The sequence below is a fragment of the Phyllobates terribilis genome, unplaced genomic scaffold (assembly GCF_046119375.1).
Source record: "Phyllobates terribilis strain yellow unplaced genomic scaffold, ASM4611937v1 Scaffold_3__8_contigs__length_932513732, whole genome shotgun sequence".
Classification (NCBI taxonomy): domain Eukaryota; kingdom Metazoa; phylum Chordata; class Amphibia; order Anura; family Dendrobatidae; genus Phyllobates; species Phyllobates terribilis.
Window position 1 is genome coordinate 229182197 of NW_027362763.1, and position 21374 is coordinate 229203570.

Below are 21374 nucleotides of genomic sequence, written 5' to 3' on the forward strand. Positions count from 1 at the left end.
GGAGAGAAGCTGCGAGATAAAGCATCGGCTTTAACATTCTTAGTACAAGAGATATAGGTAACAGAAAAATGAAACTGAGAAAAAAAAAGTGCCCACCTAGCTTGATGGGCCTTCAAGCGCTTGGCAGCATCCAGATAGACCAAATTCTTATGATCTGTGAAAACCTGAATAGGAAATCTAGCGCCTTCCAAAATATGAAACCAATGTTCAAATGCGAGTTTAATAGCCAGCAACTCCCGATTTCCAACATCATAATTCAGTTCGGTTTCCAAAAATTTTTTCGAAAAGAAGGAGCAAGGATGTTATCCATCCTTGTTCTCCTGAGACAATGCTGCTCCGACCCCCACCGATGAAGCATCGACCTCGACCAAAAAAGACTTGGTCTCATCAGGCTGCATAAGGATAGGGGCATAACTGAACCTTTCTTTGAGATACTCAAACGCTTCAATGGCCTCAGTAGTCCACTGGACCGTATTCGCTCCTTTCCTGGTGAGATCAGTCAGAGGCTTAACAATTACAGAAAAATTCTTAATGAATTTCCTGCAATAATTGGCAAAACCCAAAAATCTCTGTATAGATTTCAAACCAATAGGCCTAGGCCATTCCTGCACAGCCTTCACCTTCACAGGGTCCATCTCAAAGCCCTCGCTGTAGACAATGTAGCCCAAAAAACTAATTTTCTGCACAGCGAACTCACATTTCTCCAGCTTAGCAAAGAGTGAATTATCACTCAATAGCTGCAAAACTTCACGTACACTCTGCCAATGGGACTCTAGATCTGGTGAATAAATCAAAATGTCATCCAAATACACAACCACATTCTTACCAATCAAAGGTCTCAGGATGTCATTAATAAGGTTCTGAAAAAATGCAGGTGCATTGGTAAGACCAAAAGGCATCACCAGATTCTCAAAATGACCTTCAGTACCAGAGTGTTAAAAGCAGTTTTCCATTCATCACCCTCCTTCACTCGTAACAAATTGTATGCCCCCCGGAGATCAATTTTAGAGAACCACTTGGCCCCCACCAACTGGTTAAACAAGTCAGGAATTAATGGCAATGGGTAGGAATTGCATACGGTAATCTTATTAATTTCACGAAAATCCAGACATGGACGTAAACCCCCGGCCTTTTTTTAACAAAGAAAAATCCAACTGCCACAGGCGACTTAGAAGGTCTAATGTGACCAGCAGCCAGGCTAGTCTGTATGTACTCCTCCAAGGCCTTTCTTTCAGGGAAAGTCAGATTAAACAAGCGACACTTGGGAAGAGTAGCTCCAGGAACAAACTCAATGGCGCAATCATAATCCCTATGAGGAGGTAAAACTTGCGACTCTTCCTCTGAAAAAACCCTACAAAAATCTTGAATAGGTACAGGTAATTCTCCTTTTTCCACAGCCGCAATGCGACCATTACAATATTTATCATAGCACTTCGGAATCCAAGACTTAATCACATTAGTAGACCAGTCCAACAAAGGATTGTGCAGTTTTAACCAAGGCAATCCTAGAACGACCGGAGAGGGAAAATTATCTAATACAACCAAGTCCAAAATTTCTTGGTGAACTCCATTGATAGTGAGGGGAAATGCAGCAACCTTGTTAGTAATACATTTCAAGGGAGTGTTATCAATTGCAATCACAGAAATAGGTGATGACAAAGGTTTGGATTTCAATTTAAGGTTTTCCAAAAACCCTTTATCAATCACATTAAATGTTGAACCACAATCCACAAATACCTGAAATTCAACCACATTTTCCTGCAAAGTAGTACTCCCAGAAAGAAATACTCCTGCAGAGCATAAACAAGCTATACGAGAGTAACTGACCTTTTTTTTCCTTACTTAAACGAAGCTCACAACACTTAATCAAATGGTCAGCTTTACCACAATAAAGACACAATCCCTCGGCGAACCTCCGGTCTCTTTCCTGATAGGGGAGCGACTTCGCCCCAACCTCCATCGGTTCTCCGCCATCAGAGCAGATTTTCTGGGGACTAGGACCTAGCATTACAGGAGTCTTTTCCTCATTCTCAGGTGCAGGGAATGCAATTAGCAAATCCTTAACCCTTTCACTCAGACCAGCAAGAAAAAGACATTTCAGAGCTGGATCATTCCATTTAACTTCTGAGGCCCATCTTCTGAAGTGTGTGCAATAATTTTCAACATCACCTGACCCCTGATTCAAATGCCTGAGTTCTGCCTCAGAAGATGAGATTCGATCAGGATCGTCATATAATAGCCCCATAGCAGAAAAAAATTCTTCTACAGACCTTAAACATGGATCATTAGGTTGGAGAGAATAGGCCCACCCCTGTGGTTCTTTGAGCAAAAGTGACATAATAAAACCAATGCGCTGTGATTCATTCCCAGAGGACCTTGGTCTCAAACAAAAATATAACAAATAAGCATTTTTAAAGGAAAAAAAATCTTGCTGTTTACCATAAAAAACATCAGGCAGTCCTACCTTGGGTTCCACAAAATGCACTTCAGAACAGCTAGTCACGTGTTGCTGGAGCTCGGCCACCTCCAGAGACAATCCCTGCAGGCGTTGAGCCAAATCCTGGACGGAAACCATACTGATCCCCAAATTTCTTTCCTTTTAGTTTTTTTGGGCTGGACTTACTGTTGTGATCTGCAACATGTACTAAGGAAAGATAAGGGAAAACTATCCCTACAGTAAAACTAAGCTGAATCCCTACGATGTAGTGGGCTGCCTGTTCCTTGTGAACAGAACTGCCTTAGTCCTCGGCTAGTCTGAACGAAGATCTATAGCATAAGGGTAGGGGTCCCTAAAAGAACTAAGGACTGGGACAAAAATGGGATACCTCCTGAACAGAGAAGTTGTTGCAGAACACAAAAAGACAAACAGACAAAAAAGTACTAAAGGTCCCAGAAGGACCAAACGAACTGACAGAGAAAGGCACAGAAGCACCTGGCTAGAGAAACAGTCAAACACTGAAGTCCAGCACAGCCAAAAGGGCGGAGCTGGAATATAAAGGCAGATGGTCACGTGACCGCAAAACACAAGATGGAAAAAACAAACAGGAGGGTTCTAACACCATGTTGTTTTTTAAAACACTGAAGTCATCATTCATTGGCTAATTCATGTCACATGGGCACCGACAATTAATCACAGGTGAATCTCTTTTGTGATTTACAACAGACGAGTCAAAATGTGTTTCCATACTAGATTAATGTAAAGGGTGCCAATACCAGTGACACAGCAAGCTTTACATTTTTCTATTTTTCCCTCCCATTGTATTTTGTTTTAATTTATTGTTTATCATTTGCTCTTTTGTATTTAACATAAGTGCTCTATACAAAAAATCAGTTTCTCTTGTTTCATTTTTTTTCAGGAGATATTCCACATTATGTACTTAAACTTTATGGGTACCAATAACGATGAGCAGGACTGTATGCCCCTGTCAGATGGAGCTAGCAGTGATCTATTCTCCACTCAAACATCAGTAGCTCAACTCAGCCGTATTGGAGAATTAGAAGGAACAGCTTTTATAGGTGATTAGGAATCCTAAAGGGGTTATCTGGTCTTAAACTACAAGTACAAGTCTGCAGTCACTTTATGTGACTGCAGACTTGTGAATCCTCACATCGCGTACACTGCACGCAATTAAGATTCTCTGGTGCCAGCAATGGGAGCGGGTGGTCATGTGACCCCAAGTATGTGATATGCATACTCCCAGCCACAATCTGACTAGACTGTTTCCAGCTTTGTTCAATACACTCACATTGAGGGAGGCAGAACCCATCTAGTCGGAATGTGGCCGGAAGTATGCAAATCACATACTTCCGGTCACATGACCACCCGGTCCCGGTGCTGGCAGCGGAGAATTCTCACAGCACGCACATAGAGTGACTGCAAACTTGTAGTTTAAGACCGGACAACCCCTTTAAGTCATTAAGTGGTTTTTCGTACTTTTATTTTTTAGAATTTCCTCCTTTATTTATACCATGGAAAATTATGTCCAATTGTAATGAAAAAAGGAAAACAGCAAATACGATTTAAAAATTTCAATTGTAGGTTGGTTTTGTGAGATTGGTAATATATTCAGCTGTATCACCACAGTGTTTGCATGAGTAGAAGTAGCAGTTGTGATTTGCTGCCGCTGTTGTGCATTCTTAACAATCCCTTATCTCCAAAGCAAGTAACACTTGTATATTATTCACACCCCAAGGAAAACACAAACTAGAAATGATTTGCTTTGTAATGTGTGTCAGTGGGGGTTACACATTATTTCATCACATGAAGAAAGTTATTTGATAAATAAAATGATTTACCACCGTGAATAAATTAAATGCCGCTTTTATAGAGATTCAATGTAAAATGAACTTGTATATTTCATCTTTTCATTTAAAGGGCCAAAAGATATCAAACACAAAGTGTCTACACATGTGTAAAACTTGATGGACATTTGTCTTTTTTTGAGCTATAGAACTATATATATAAAGCAGCCAATATCATCTACACATACGCATGTAGATCGTTCTGGAGGTTCTCAGAACTAGGAATATGTAAGATATGATAGTGATTATTGGGGCAGACATTATTATTACTATTTATTATTATTATAGCGTCATTTATTCCAGGGTGCTTTACTTGTGAAAAAAGGGGGTATACATAGCAAAAACACTTACAATAATCTTAACAAAACAAGTCAGCGACTTGTACAGGAGGATAGAGGTCCCTGCCCGTGAGGGCTCACAATCTACAAGGGATGGGTGAGGATACAGTAGGTGAGGGTAGAGCTGGTAGTGCAGCGGTATGGTGGAGCGAGGATTACTGCAGGTGGTAGGCTTTTCGGAAGAGGGGGGTCTTCAGGTTCCGTTTGAAGGTTTCCACAGTAGATGAGAGTCTGATATGTTGAAGTAGAGAGTTCCAGAATAGGGGGGATGCACGGGAGAAATCTTGTATGCGATTGTGGGAAGAGGAGATAAGAGGGGAGTAGAGGAGGAGATCTTGTGAGGATCAGAGGTTGTATGCAGGTAAGTACAGGGAGACTAGGTCACATGTATGGTGGAGACAGGTTGTGGATGGCTTTGCATGCCAGGGTTAGGATTTTGAACTGGAGTCTCTGGGCAATGGGGAGCCAGTGAAGGGATTGACAGAGGGGAGAGGCCAGGAAATAGCGGGGGGGGGGGGGGAACAGGTGGATTAGTCGGGCAGCAGAGTTTAGGATAGATTGGAGGGGTGCGAGAGTGTTAGAAGGGAGGCCACAGAGCAGGAGGTTGCAGTAGTCGAGGAGGGAGATGATGAGGGCATGCACTAGTGTTTTTGCAGAGTCTTTGCTGAGGAATGTGCGGATCCAGGAGACATGTCCATCTCCTTCTCCCCAACTTCTGAAATCAGAGCTTGGGTCATATTCAAAACTGGAAAATGCTTGCTTAGGACATACATAGTTTTAAGGCCTTGTCTTCTAGACCTTTTCTTTTCATACGCTCTGATAGGGTTTTCACATATATTTGACCTTACAGCCTTCATTCCACCTATTGTAGGTTCTATGAGATCAGTTTTGTGATCTGTGCAATCAGTTTTGCCTCCAGACATCTTCCTAAGAGAGGCAGAGAAGTCATTTTTCAGTTTGGCTATGAATATCAGACATGTACATAAAGTGCACAACTTTTATCATTCTTTTTTTTTCCAGTAGACTGAAAAAATAGCGGGCTCGGCAATATTGTTCCATGTAAAGCAGACCTTAGGGCATATGGATGTAATAGAGAATGGTCCTGTGCTTCAGAATTAACTCTATGAGCACGAGTGATGAACCACTAATTATTACTGGCTTTTTATTTTCTTTATTGGACCATCCACTTATTGTAATACTAAATTCACCCTTTAGTGACTGTTGTAGGGAAATCTATATCTGGAGTAGGGTATGTGCACATGTTAAAGAGGTTGTCCACTACTTTTACATTGATGGCCTATCCTTAGGATAGGTCATCAATGTCTGATCGGCCGGGGTCTGACACCCGGCACCCCCGCTGATCAGCTGCTATGGGTGTTGGCGGCAGCCGGCCGGAAGTACTCACTTGTGTAGCTGCGCCATCTATTTGTAGTGTCTGCTGCAGGGTACTACACATCTGCTTCCTATTGATTTGAATAGGAGGCAGATGTGTAGTACCCTGGGGCAGCCACTACAAGTAGACGGAGCAGCTCGGCAAGTGAGTATTCCCGAGAACAGCTGACTGTGGGGGTACCGGGTGTCACACCCCGGCTGATCAGACATTGATGACCTATTCCAAGGATAGGCCATTAATGTAAAAGTAATGGACAACCTCTTTAAGTATTTGCAGCAGATTTTTCTGCTGCAAAAAACAGAGTGCTGGCAGGAAAAAGGCGGCGTAAAATATGCACATTTTTGCATGGGTTTTTATTTGCATTTTTTCCCCATTATTTTAAATAGGTGAAAAACTCTGCAAAAATGCTGAAAGAACCGACATGCTGCAGATTTGAAAAAACGCTTTGAAGGTTAAAAGATGCAAGATAAAAATGAGCAGCATGCACATGAGATTTCAGAAATGTCACTCGCTTTGCTGGTAGTGTAAAACACTATGGTTTTTTCCATTGCAAAAACATGAAGAGAGAAATGTGGAAAAAAGGCTACGTGTGAGAAAACCCAAAGTCTCAACCTGTGAGAATTGCCGATTGCCAGTGGTTTTAGAAACTGGATCATCTAAAGGCCACGTATTGTATTTAAATAAAATATCCATGGCAAATAAAATTATTGTATTCTATTAATACAGCATGTGTAGCATCTGTAGCAAAATGACTGGCAAGAAATAGAAATGTTCTTCCCCAAGAAATGTCCACAGTTCGTGTTGCTATTAGGGAGATCCCTTCTAATTCTTACTCATGATAGGGATTCTAGTACAGATGATGGGTCAATAGTAGCAGAACTGTAAACCTGATGACTGCCATACACATTTTCTTTAAATCAATTATTCATATATCACTGAGCTTTCATTTAATAATAGTATTTGTAAAACAATATACAGAGAAATCAGAAAAATGCAGCAAAAACATAAGTGCCAAAATGGAGCAATGGAAATGAGCATGTTACATCAAATAGTAGATGTGCAGAAAATCCTAGCAGCCCATTACTCTGTCTATGTCTGTGGCAGGTTCCAATTCTGCTTAGCACTAGGGGACGCTTGCACAGTAGGGGTCCTACATAGCTACTGGATGGGGGGACACTAGGGATTATATACAATTCTTTTGCAGCAGATCCTGGTTTTGAGAAATAAATAGCTCATGTTATTCTTTTATTAATTTCCTTTTCAAATGAAGATTCCATAGCAGTGGGGTATGAACTGAAAGAATATTGTACCCTGCTATAAATGATTATGGAGAACAGAGGTAACTTCAAAGTTTTATGCCCCTCACACACCCCATATAAGATATAGAAAATAGTTCTGGAAAGAAAAGTGTCTCTTTTTATCAACTATCAATCTTTGTATCTCTTTATCAACTATCTATCTATCTGTCTATCTTTCTAAACTATCTATTAACTATCTATGTATGTATTTATTAATTATCTATTCATCAACTACCTATCATCTATCTATCTAGCTATCTATCTATCTATCTATCGATCTATTACCTATCCATGTATCTATCTATCTATTAATCAATCAACTATCTATCTATTATCTATCTATCCATGTATCTACCTATTATCTATCTATCTATCTATCAATCTCTATGTATCAACTATTTATCTATCTATCTATTATTTATTACCTATCCATGTATTAACCTATTATCTATCAATGTAGCCATCTATTATCTATCTCTTAACTATGTGTTGGTATTTCTGTCTATCTATCTATTATTATTCTGTTTATTAATTTACATTTAAATATATTTATTTTTATTCATTTAATGTTTTTTATCTATTATTTATCCTATTTACAGTACAAATCTATCCATCCCATACCTACTTTTCTATCTTTCTGGCTGTCTATCTATCTATTTTTCATATATCTAATGATTATTCCTCTGTCATATACCTTTCTATATATTTTAGATATTTATCTCTCTATATGTCTATCTAGCTCATAGCTGTATCAATAAATCTACTAATTATCTCTGCAACATCTATCTCTGTTATCTACATGAACAGATATAGGAAAAGCCTGCACTGCCATCAGAGTAGGAGAAACAATATTGGATCTGTTCTCCAGATAATATACATCCATAGATCTACCTATATAAACCTGGTAAGAAATAGCAGCTCCCATCCATCCACAGTCATTTGTGAAATGCTCTGACTTGGTTCTCTCCGCATTCCTGGAGGAGGGAATGAGCCTATGGGTCATATCACAGCTATAGGATCAAACGCACTGACCTTTGCTCTCTGGTGCCAGTGAACTGTGATTGTGGATAAATCAATACTGTCTCATTCAAGTTTATCAATCAGCTTCACATTCACATTGACTTTTTTCGGGTTTTGCAGCAACACTATGGTAAAGCACAGGCAGAGCTGACATGGCAGAGCACAAAGCGCAGGAGCCTGTGCACATCACATTGGCACACTATATTAGTTGCATTCTTCTACTTGGTTTGATTGGGCATAATGAACCTGAGAGAGTATAAATTACCTCCTGCACAACCCTCCAAAGACGCCTGATGACAGCAAAACAGCTTAAACTAATGTCCACAAACTGCTGCATGAGAGCAATTGTTCTCTTCTGCGACCATTAAAATCACATTAACGAATTCTGCATTAAACATAGAGGGGTCATATTTAGGAAAATAGATACATTTATTTACAATGAAACCACTTGGAATCCATTATGAATTTCAACGAATTTATTTTTTCCTAGGCTGCAGTGAACTGGATTAGTAGCCATTTACTACCAATGTGCGAATACATTACTAATGTGCATAGAACATTGTGATCAGTCCATAGATGCACTGTATGACTGTATTATAGATGCTAATAGGCACAGGTTTATTTTCCATCAGTAACCTTGCTGTAGCCTTCAGAAGTCCTTCTGGTCCTGGCTGCTTTCTCAGACATGTAAAGTATAACTATTTCTATAGTCTATCGTCCGGAAATCTGTGGGGAGAACTGCACAGAAACCTTTATAAAGAGATTAGGAGGTTTCAGTGGCTCCATTCATGTCTTCATAGTTAATAGAGAGTGTGGAAATATTGCACAGGTTATAGAGTAGCCTGTTTGATATCTATAATGTATGCCTGTTGTGAATAGTCAGATTGTAGAGACACTTGTTGAATTAGATCGTATCAAATATTTGTGTGATGGTCGATCCCCATCCATCTCCAGCTGTATATATATATATATATATATATATATATATATATATATATATACACACACACACACAATGCAACACAACATATATACACAACAATGTATCCACCTCCTCTAACCTCGTCCTACCATCTGAGCAGGAGAAAGACAAAGCCTAGTTTTTGTGCCAAAGGGTTAATGTGAAAGCTATAAGTAAGTAGATATTATTACATACATACACATACATGCAAACATATATAACTGCAGACACTACATATATATATAGCATGCACATATTTGCGTGTATATATACACACACATACTGTATATGTGTATACTATATAAATATATATATATAGTGTCTGTATTTGTATATGCATGCATGTATGTAATAATATGTATATATGATAATATGCATGAATATATACATATTATTACATTTACTGTATATACCTATATATGTTTGTTTGTATGCATGTATGTACATTTATAAGAAAACATGCAATTATACTGTACTTTACATCTGCTTATATCCATGCATGTGGAAATTCAGTATATCTGCCTATCTATCTCTGTGTCTGTATACATGCGTATGTGTGTGTCTACATATATATATATATATATATATATATATATATATATATATATATATACATATACATATATATGGATACATATACATATATATATATATATATATATATATATATATATATATATGGACACACACACACACACACATATATATATATATATATATATATATATATATATATATATATATATATATATATATATATATGTCACTTTCTCTTCTTTCCCTTTATGGTTCTGGTTTAGAACAAGCACCTATCTATCACAGAGTCGCAGGTCTGCAGTGTGAGCAGCTCTGCCCCGGCTAAACTTTACAGGGGACAATCCAAGTTCCAGAGCATGAGCAGCAGCATGGGGACTAGTTGGGGGCAGTGACATGATTTGGCGTTCACGGATGAGGGGCTGCTGGTTATTCTGAAGAGTGAACACTAATCTCCTACAAGCCCCCCGTATAATGCTGCAGAATGTGGTGCACTGGCCGCACCTGCACTGTGAATAGAGCACATTCTCTGCACAGGACACGCTGCTTTCAGCGCTCTCAATGAGGCAGCCCCTCAATGGACATACTCCTTTCTCTGCCAGCTTTGATCACACAAAATGTCTTCTAATTTGTTCTTTTTCATTGTAACAGCATTTTCTTGTCTCTTCTTTATTTCTCTTCATTTCCCCAAATCACAAATCTGGAAATCACCAACAAAGGTTTTGCCTTCATTTAGCTGTCAATGAGCCAGCTCTATAAACTCACCCTGCCACCTACTTCACTGAGGAGTGCCCTGCTAGTAATACACCCATGGCTTCTCACTATTTCTACAAACTATTTATCAATGTCTAAAGATATATAGATGGATAGGTAATATATAGATAGATAATAAATTGATTGATAATAGATAGATAGATAGATAGATAGATAGATAGATAGATAGATAGATAGATAGATAGATAGATAGATAATGGAACATTCTCCTTTTCTTTTGCAGTTGATTGGGAGCATCAATATTTCAAAACAATATTTGGATCTTTGAATACAATGACCCTGTCTGCAGAACCGATCTAAACTTATATTTTGCATCAGTTCGAATTCCATTAAAAGTGAAAGGATAGGTTTAAAATATTATTTCCTAATTATTGACAATGACAGAACTGTTTAAATGCAAGTGTACACTTAGTTATAGAGGACACCTAAATATAACAGGCTGCGTTTATGGGTGTTGTTGGAAGGGAAAACACTAACAAATTGAAACACACTGGAAAATAATTTATCTATCTATCTATCTATCTATCTATCTATCTATCTATCTATCTATCTTTATGTCTATCTATATTTCTAGCTTTCTATCTACCGATCTTTCTATCTCATATATGTAGATAAGTATGTGTGTATGTAAGATGATGGATAGATAAATAAATAGATAGATAGATAGATAGATAGATAGATAGATAGACAGAAATATAGATAAACAAATATAGATAAATAATGAATGGATGGATGGGTAGATAGATAATGGATGAATAGATAGATAGACAGAAATATAGATAAATAAATAAATAATTTATGGATTGATAGATAAGTGGATGGATGGATGGATAGATAGATAATGGATGGATAGATAGATAATGTATAGATAGATAGATAGATAGATAGATAGATAGATAGATAGATAGATACATGGGCAAACTGCACTAAAAAAAAACTGTAAAGTAGCTAAAATTGCCTTTTTTAGGATTGACATTGTTTATTGAAATTTCGAATTTTCACGCATCCTCCATAGAAAAAAAAGATACTCACTTTATTTTATTAGCTTTAAAAACTGATTAAGGAAAAATTTATTGATTTAGGAACTAGAACATTCACCTGGCGGAGTTTGAAGTATATATGTAAACTTCATACATATATACTTCATTCATATATCTATATCTAAGAAGCAAGTGTAGTGAATTAGTTGCAGCCATCGCTGTGGGAAGTAGTGTGCACATGCCCCTGTGCTGTTTGTGCTGTTTGTAGTGTGCACATGCCCCTGTGCTGTTTGTAGTGTGCACATGCCCCTGTGCTGTTTGTGCTGTTTGTAGTGTGCACATGCCCCTGAGCTGTTTGTGCTGTTTGTAGTGTGCACATGCCCCTGTGCTGTTTGTAGTGTGCACATGCCCCTGTGCTGTTTGTGCTGTTTGTAGTGTGCACATGCCCCTGTGCTGTGTGTGCTGTTTGTAGTGTGCACATGCCCCTGTGCTGTTTGTAGTGTGCACATGCCCCTGTGCTGTTTGTAGTGTGCACATGCTCCTGTGCTGTTTGTAGTGTGCACATGCCCCTGTGCTGTTTGTGCTGTTTGTAGGGTGCACATGCCCCTGTGCTGTTTGTGCTGTTTGTAGTGTGCACATGCCCCTGTGCTGTTTGTAGTGTGCACATGCCCCTGTGCTGTGTGTGCTGCGTGTAGTGTGCACATGCCCCTGTGCTGTTTTTGCTGCTTGCAGTGTGCACATGCCCCTGTGCTGTTTGATGTGTGCACATCCCCCTGTGCTGTTTTTATAGTGTGCACATGCCCCTGTGCTTTTTGTGCTGTTTGTAGTGTGCACATGCCCCTGTGCTGTGTGTAGTGTGCACATGCCCCTGTGCTTTTTGTGCTGTTTGTAGTGTGCACATGCCCCTCTGCTGTTTGTGCTGTTTGTAGTGTGCACATGCCCCTGTGCTGTGTGTAGTGTGCACATGCCCCTGTGCTGTTTGTGCTGTTTGTAGTGTGCACATGCCCCTCTGCTGTTTGTGCTGTTTGTAGTGTGCACATGCCCTGTGCTGTTTGTAGTGTGCACATGCCCTTGTGCTGTTTGTAGTGTGCACATGCCCCTGTGCTGTTTGTGCTGTTTGTAGTGTGCACATGCCCCTCTGCTGTTTGTGCTGTTTGTAGTGTGCACATGCCCCTGTGCTGTTTGTGCTGTTTGTAGTCTGCACATGCCCCTGGGCTGTTTGTCCCCCCTGTTGTCCATATCATATCTGTGCAGCAAAGGCTGATTGCAACACCACACAGCCCTGCAGCCCATCCTCACTTTGATGTATGGCCAACACTTTGCTTCCTCCAAGACACAAGTCAACATTTGTTTTTGGCATTACAATGCAGTTAATTTGCTTTTGAAAAAAAAATGATGCTAAGAAGACACTTTTTAATTCAATGTAAAACATCCACGGGGGTCTAAGAGAAAATGACTACAAGAGCCATAGACACAAATAACTACATTACCAAGACGTCCCTATATCTCCAAGCTTCATTAATATGGATCACCCTCCCCAGTTCATCTCCAAAAGCCAGTTCTCCCCTGGAAAATAGCACTTTGGGACAAATTGTGGGGGAGATCAATCACTACTAATGCAGCAAGGTTCAGTGCAGTAACCAGAGGAACCATTTACACCTTCAAATAGGAGCTGCTCAGATTTAAGACTAAAGGTCATACATCAGGCAAGAAATAAATGATTATGAATTGGTAAATGTGCCTCCTGGCTATGAACTGGTTCTTTCCATTTATCATTTCTTGGGAGGGGGGTATTTTTATGTTTTATATCATCTGGCATCTTGGGATCAAATGTAGGAGAACTAGATAGTGAGAAATGTGAATATGTTCCCAAGTTTTATTATATCATAAGCTTCATGACTGAAGCTGGACTTAGCCCCATTTTTTTTTGCTTTATTCTGGTGCGAACTTTTGTTGGGTTGCATTGGTCACAAACTTCAAATAATTCTAAACAGAAGGTCCAATATAGAAAAGAAACTGTCCTGAACTGCTGGAGAATCGCAGGATGAACTTATGGCCCTTGTGACAGGACCGAAAAAAGTTGATGGCAATTCATGTCTAATGTGAACCACACACAAGAAGCTGACATTAGAAAGCCAGAGTCCTGGGGAATAGCTGCACTCACCCTCCAGAGCACAGGCAAGCTCAGGTCAGCCAGGGCTCAGGACTGAATGCACTGAGCTAGCAAACAGCCCCAGAAAGGAAGCCCATCAATCCGAATTCACTGTCGGAATAATGTGTCTGTAGAAGAGTTTATGTAGTCCTGCAGAAGAAACACACTATGTGGCTCTCATGGATTTTTGTAGAAAAAAATTCTTACTACTACAGACACACATGACTTAGCATCTATCTATCTATCTATCTATCTATCTATCTATCTATCTATCCATCTATTTATCCTCATATCTATCTATCTATCTATCTATCCATCTATTTATCCTCATATCTATCCATCTATCTATCTATCTTTCTATCTATCTATCTATCTATCCATCTATTTATCCTCATATCTATCTATCTATCTATCTATCCATCCATCTATTTATCCTCATATCTATCTATCTATCCATCCATCTATTTATCCTCATATCTATCTATCTATCTTACTATCCATCTATTTATCTCATATCTATCTATCTTTCTTTCTATCTATCTATCTATCTATCTATCTATCTATCTATCTATCCATCCATCTATTTATCCTCATATCTATCTATCTATCTATCTATCTTACTATCCATCTATTTATCTCATATCTATCTATCTATCTATCTATCCTTCTATATATCTATCTATCTATCTATTATCTGTATATATCTATCTATCTACTATCTATTTATGTATTATCTCTATCTATCTATTATCTCTATCTATCTATAATATCGATCTGTGTTAACTATTTTCTATCTATCTATCTATCTATCTATCTATCTATCTATCTATCTTTCTATCTTTCCATTTATCATCCATTTATCATCCATATCTATATTATATTCATGAAAGTTGTTATATGGCATAAACAAAGATACTTTGACCATTTGAATACATAAAATGTACTTTATATTTACAAATATTTTGTAACTTACCTAATATTTTAGGAGTAGTTTGCATGATATAACACAAATCATTAAATCAGTATACTGAAAACAAAAAAAAAAGAAAAATCAATCAAACAAACAAGCAACCAAAAAAAGCCTATTGTTGTATTCATGGCTCTTCTTTAATTATTTTTATACAGATATAGCAGTGCTGAGTTTGTTCAGTAACTGTTACTATCCCACAGCACGATGACTGTTAGTGATTTTTACTATAAAGGTTCATATCATTGACACAGAAATATCGTATGGACATCTACTGGATAGAAAAAAAATCCGAATGTTTTATTGGTGTTTTTACACAATAGTTGCAGCATATTTGTTATGTCTCTGCCACTAAACGTCCTCTCTTTTTCTCTTCTTTCAGTCACTTCATTGTCCTCTATTATTTTTATAGCGTCTTTAGGGAAAAAAAATCAAACCAGTTGCCATTTGTTTGACTTTTTTTTTTTTTTTTTAAAAAATGCTTGTAGACTTTGTGTAATTGCTTTCAAATGTTTTCATAAATTACCGTTAGAGATGTGTCATAGTAAATTACCTTAGTAATAAAATGTAAAACATGCAAATGGCTCTTGCCTTTATTACGATGTAAACCATTGGTTGCTATGCACTATTTCACTTGTCAGTGGCACAATCTGCAGCTGGAGTCTATGGGAAGGCACAGTGTGATAACAGGCAGCCAGAACCTCTGGTGTAATCTAGCAGGCAGAGTAGGGTGCGGGTCATTTCCTCGTCCCCCGCAGAAAACACATTATCCCTACCATATTTACATACTTTTTAATATTTGTCAAACATCCATAAATTATAAATTAATGAAATGTTCGACAGTCTTCACAGATCAGGCTAATGAAGGCATTTACCTATCTAGTCATGGGCTGTCTGCAAGTAATGACATATGTATCTATGATCTGCTTTATTGACTTTTATGACAAGTATTCATGGAGATGGAGCCTGTGACTTGTCATCATTTGCTCCAGGTAAAAGCAATGGCACTTATCCCATAAACCTATTTAAAGGGGCACTTAACATACAGTGAAAAGTTTCTAAAAAGTGAAGGGCTGCTAATATCATTGACATATATGTATGTAAACATTGCTGGAGGTTCTCAGAACTGAAGTTACTGGATAAAGCAGTAATCTTCAGGGGAGACAGTTTTCTGGATTTTCCTTTATAATACATCACAGGCAGCATCTCCCAAAGCTTAATGGTGACTAGAAATTAGATAGAATTCCTGATGTAATGGTTTTAGAGAATTGTGTATATATATATATATATATATATATATATATATATATATATTTATGTATATATTTATATCTTGTGTGGGTGTATATACTGTATATACATATATATATATATGTATATATATATATATACACACAAATGTATGTCATATATATATGCATACAGCTTGTATGGATGTATATATATATATATATATATATATATATATATATATATATATATACATACACACACACATATATGTTTTATATATATATATATTATATACTATATATATATATTGCACTATTGTAGCTGTTAATAATAATAATTATATATATGTGTGTGTGTATACATTATATATATGTATATGATATATATATTCATCTGTGTATGTATTACATACAATACATACAAAGGCACATATATTATTATTATTATTATTATTATTGTATGTATATGATATATAAATACATATATATGTATACATATATAAATGCACACACACTATATATATATATATATTGCACTGTTATAGCTGTTAGTAATAATAATTATTATTATTATTATTGCCAAAAAGTTAACGAATGTAGCAAAGAAAAGCTAGGAGAATGCTGTCCATGCAGTCACTGGTCCTCTGGACGTGTTAATGTGGTTAATGTGAAGCAGAGAAGGTGATCATGAATCATGCTATGACAATTTAGTGCATACATATTTACACTACAAGAATCCTTCATGATTGATGGAGACCTATCCCTCTTATAACATTAGACGTGATAGATGAAGTTCGGTGCATTGGGTCAACAGATCCTTGCTGTTCTACCTTTGACTCCGACTCTATAAAATTAAATCACATTTAAAAATGCAAATACTATCACTCAGCATGGATTCTTCTATTGGGCTGAAGTCATTTCTAGAGTAAAGATGTTAAACTCAGAAAGACACATTGTCAAAGTCTTTGTAATCAAGTTGTATAATTGCATTAGCAGGATTGCAGGTTGCAGAAGCATGTGTTACTAGACATAGTCCTGGGGTGTCTGTAATTCATAATATCCAGCACTACATCCACAGGAGGTTTACATTGTGTCCTATAGACAAAGGCACCATGGGCTTGAATGTCTTTTCATAAAGCAACAGATTTTATTTTCTGTCATATTATTTTATTTTATACTATTTTATATAGTAGTGCTGTACTGGATTTCTTTTACCTAATGACCATTGATTGTGTTTTATGCTTGCTAATGGCTTTAATATTTTAATGCATAATTGCTTATTTTATCTGTTTACATATTTATTTGTTTATTAATGTATTCATTTATTCACTCACTCATAATATGGTAATAGGGTTTCGTGTGACCCACTGCCCCTACTTTGACTTATATTTATGTCTGCATGCATTCTGTACAGAACTTATAGTTTTACATGTAAACCTTTCTTCTTATTTTAATTATAGTTTAGAATAATAAAGCAGTTCATGACCCTCTATAATTACCTTGACTCTAAACCAAAGTAAGCTGTTGACTAAAATTTTTGCTATAAAACAGTTTTTCTTTTTTTTTTTCAAATTGTACTTTTAACACTGCAATAAAATTGTGTGCAATAAACGAAGTAATTACAAACATTTTTATTAAAATAGTCATACTGTAATATTAGTAAACTTACATGGGAACCAAATGAGCCAACCCTCAATCAGGTCCAAGTCAGAAGGTCATGGTGTGTCTACATTCTTTTTACAGTCATGGATCATGTGTGACCACTGACCTCAAATCTGCAGGACATTGTGCTGCTGATTGTAATTTCAGCTTTGAAGGTTTTTTGTTTTTATTTCCTTAGTTGGTGTAATAGTTTTCATTTTCTTAGTATCACTTTTACGACTAGGACTATTGAATCTAATTGTATTTGTATTGTATTTGATTTTTGGACAATCAGTAAAATTACCATGCAGGGTGCCTTTTTGCTCTACTGTGGGTATGCAGGCCATTGTGAGTCTGTTTGATGATAATTTTAGCTTTGAAAACTTTCTTAATTTCCCATACAGTTGTGTATAGAACTGGTGCATTATTTCCAAACAGCCCTGGTTTTAGTATACTATAGAGAGCAGTTAAATTGCTCGTTGGTAAAGTGAGCATGTGTTCTGCAGTCATCAAAAATTGATATGTACCGCCAGTAAACTAATTATACATCATCCTGAGGATACATTGTTAATCCACTTGCACACCCGCGTTGACTTGCAGCATCAGGCTGCAAATAGCTTCATTAAGTCATAGAGCAGGAATATATCCATATTAGAGCAATTCATATAGTATATGTCTGTGCCTTAATTTATTGGATCAATTAATTCCAGCGGTAGTACCAGGGTTTGATTACCCAGGCATTGGTGGAAACATCAGAAATGCATATCTGCAAAGAGTTAACTATATATATATCCTTGCACTTTTATTATTTTAAAACTTTTTGGAGATTTTCAAATTCTAATGAAGTTTGGACTTTATGCTGACAACGAATACATGAATATCCAGTACTAATGTGCTTTTTTAAAATTAATTAATTAATGATTATTTTTTAATATCATGTATTAATTTAATTTTAATCTCACAGGTACCTCATTCCTTGTCCTGTGTACAGAGTAGATTATTGCATTTTAGCACCCAAAATGAACGATTCTACAATACCCCATTTATCATGTATCATCATAGTTTCTATTTGTATTCCCACTATTGCATAATGTCCTCCAAGTGATATCATAATGAAGTGCAGATGAAAATATGGAACAAAGCAAGTATTTTGGTTCAATGAGTCAGTTTTTATGTCACGATGACGTCATGTGTGTATTTAGATGAGGTCATTTCCACTACAACCTTAGTGATGTAGCTTGCTGTTATAATGACATTTCTGCTGCATTATCAGTGCCACAACTTGTTGATATGACGTCATTTTCCTACGTCTTTGATTTTACAACTGTTCTATGTCACCATTAGTGATAGTTTGCTCATATGACATCATAGTGACGTGACTGGTGATGTGACTTGGTGGCCTTGGATGTCCTTTCATTGCCCTTTTTGATGACCTCAGCTTCTGCGGTTTGTCTTCAGCTTCTGGAGTTTCTGTATTATGGCAATATGGATTTATGGACTGACAACAGGTTCACATATCCAAAGCTTCTGGTGGTGACATGGATCCTGGATATGAAGGCTGCAGAGACCTTACAGTAAATGGAGCTGAATGAAGGCAAAGAACAGGACAGAACTGGCTTTCAATAGCTTTTGTGGCTACTAAATGGTTTAACATAAAACCACGTTTCCTCAGCAGAGTCTGCACTAATGTCCTGCTCCTTTGAGGAGGGAGCCGGCTTCTCCTGCCCTATTGACCTCCACAGTAAAGAGTGTTGGTTTTGCTTGGACTATTCAAGTAGCTGTTTTTTGTGCAATTGTCTCTTACAATTAACAAACACACATGAGCAAGACCTTCTCTGTATAGGAAAAAGCATGGTCGGAAGAAATATGCAATTGTGTGACTGACAATATATAAATACACACTGCACACATCCTGTCCTGCAGCGTTCACACTGGTGGTGAGCGAGCCGCAGCCTGCATTGCAACACTGCAGACAATCAGCTCAGGCGGGTTCAGCTACTGGGTGTCAGATCATAGAAAGATAGACAGATAGATAGATAGATAGATAGATAGATAGAAGATAGATAGATAGATAGAAAGATAATCGATAAATAGATAGATAGATAGATAGACTGATAGATAATAGATAGATGGATAGATAGATAAATAGATAGATAGATAGAAAGATAATCGATAAATAGATAGATGGATAGATAGACTGATTGATAGATAATAGAGAGATGGATAGACTGATTGATAGATAGACTGATAAATAGATAGATAATAGATAGATAGACTGATTGATAGACTGATAAATAGATAATAGATAGATGGATAGATATTCATGGCCGAATAGATAAACAGTTTGCTATTGCTATTCAGCAACAAAGAACTATACATTGGTTTCAAATTAAACATCTATTTATCTGTCTATCATTTGAAAATAACTGTTAAATGATAGAAAGGCAGAAGGAAAGTCATATTCTCTAAACATGAATGAACAATACCTATGTGTTAGACAAAAATAAGTACATACAAGGTGGATAGATATATAGATAGAAAGATAGATAGATAAAAATGACTGAATGGATAAACAAATTCCTATTGATATCAAACTACATACTTTGGAGTTATCTATCTATAAAATCCTCTATCAAAAGCTTGAAAAATAATAACTACTAGTAATGTATAAAGGTAGTCATGTTCTGTAAACACGAATGAACAACATATATGTGATAGGCAAAGATCAATACCCACAAGATAGATAAATAGATACAGATAAATAAATAGAGATATATATCTAGAAAGATAGATAAATAGATAGGGAGACAGGAAAATAAACAGATAGGTCTGGAAAGATAGATAGATAGATAGATAGATAGATAGATAGATAGATAGATAGATAGATAGGTAGATAGATAGATAGATAGATAGATAGATAGATAGATAAATAGATAGATAGAGATAAATGATGACTAGTCTAACTGATAAACAAATTGCTATTGATAGCTAACAACATAGAACATACATTGCATTCAAGTTAGGCATCTATCTATCTATCTATCTATCTATCTATCTATCTATCAATCTATCCATTCTATATCTATCTATCTATCCATTATCTATCTATCTATCTACAGTATCTATCTATCTATCCATTCTATATCTATCTATCCATTATCTATCTATCTATCTATCTATCTATCTATCTATCTCTCTCTCTATTCTGTATCTATCTATTCATTCTCTATCTATCCATTATCTATTTTCCATCTATCTATCTATCTATCTATCTATCTATCTATCTATCCATTCTATATCTTTCTATTCATTCTCTATCTATCTATCCATATCTATCTATCTATATTTCTGTCTATCTATATATCAATATATCTATTATCTATCTACCTATCTATCCATTCTATGTCTATCTATCTATCTATCTATCTATCTATCTATCTAGTTAGCTATCTATCTAGCTATCTATCCATTCTATATCTTTCTATTCATTCTCTATCTATCTATCTATCTATCTATCTATCTATCTATCTATCTATCCATATCTATCTATCTATCTATCTTTCTGTCTATTTCTATATCAATATATCTATTATCTATCTACCTATCTATCCATTCTATGTCTATCTATCTATCTATCTATCTATCTATCTATCTATCTATCTATCTATCTATCTATCTATCTATCTATTTGTGAGGCGGTTGAAAAATGTCAACTGCCAAGTCTTAGAAAGGTTGAAGGAAAGTCATATTCTCTAAACATGAATGAACAATACCTATGTGTT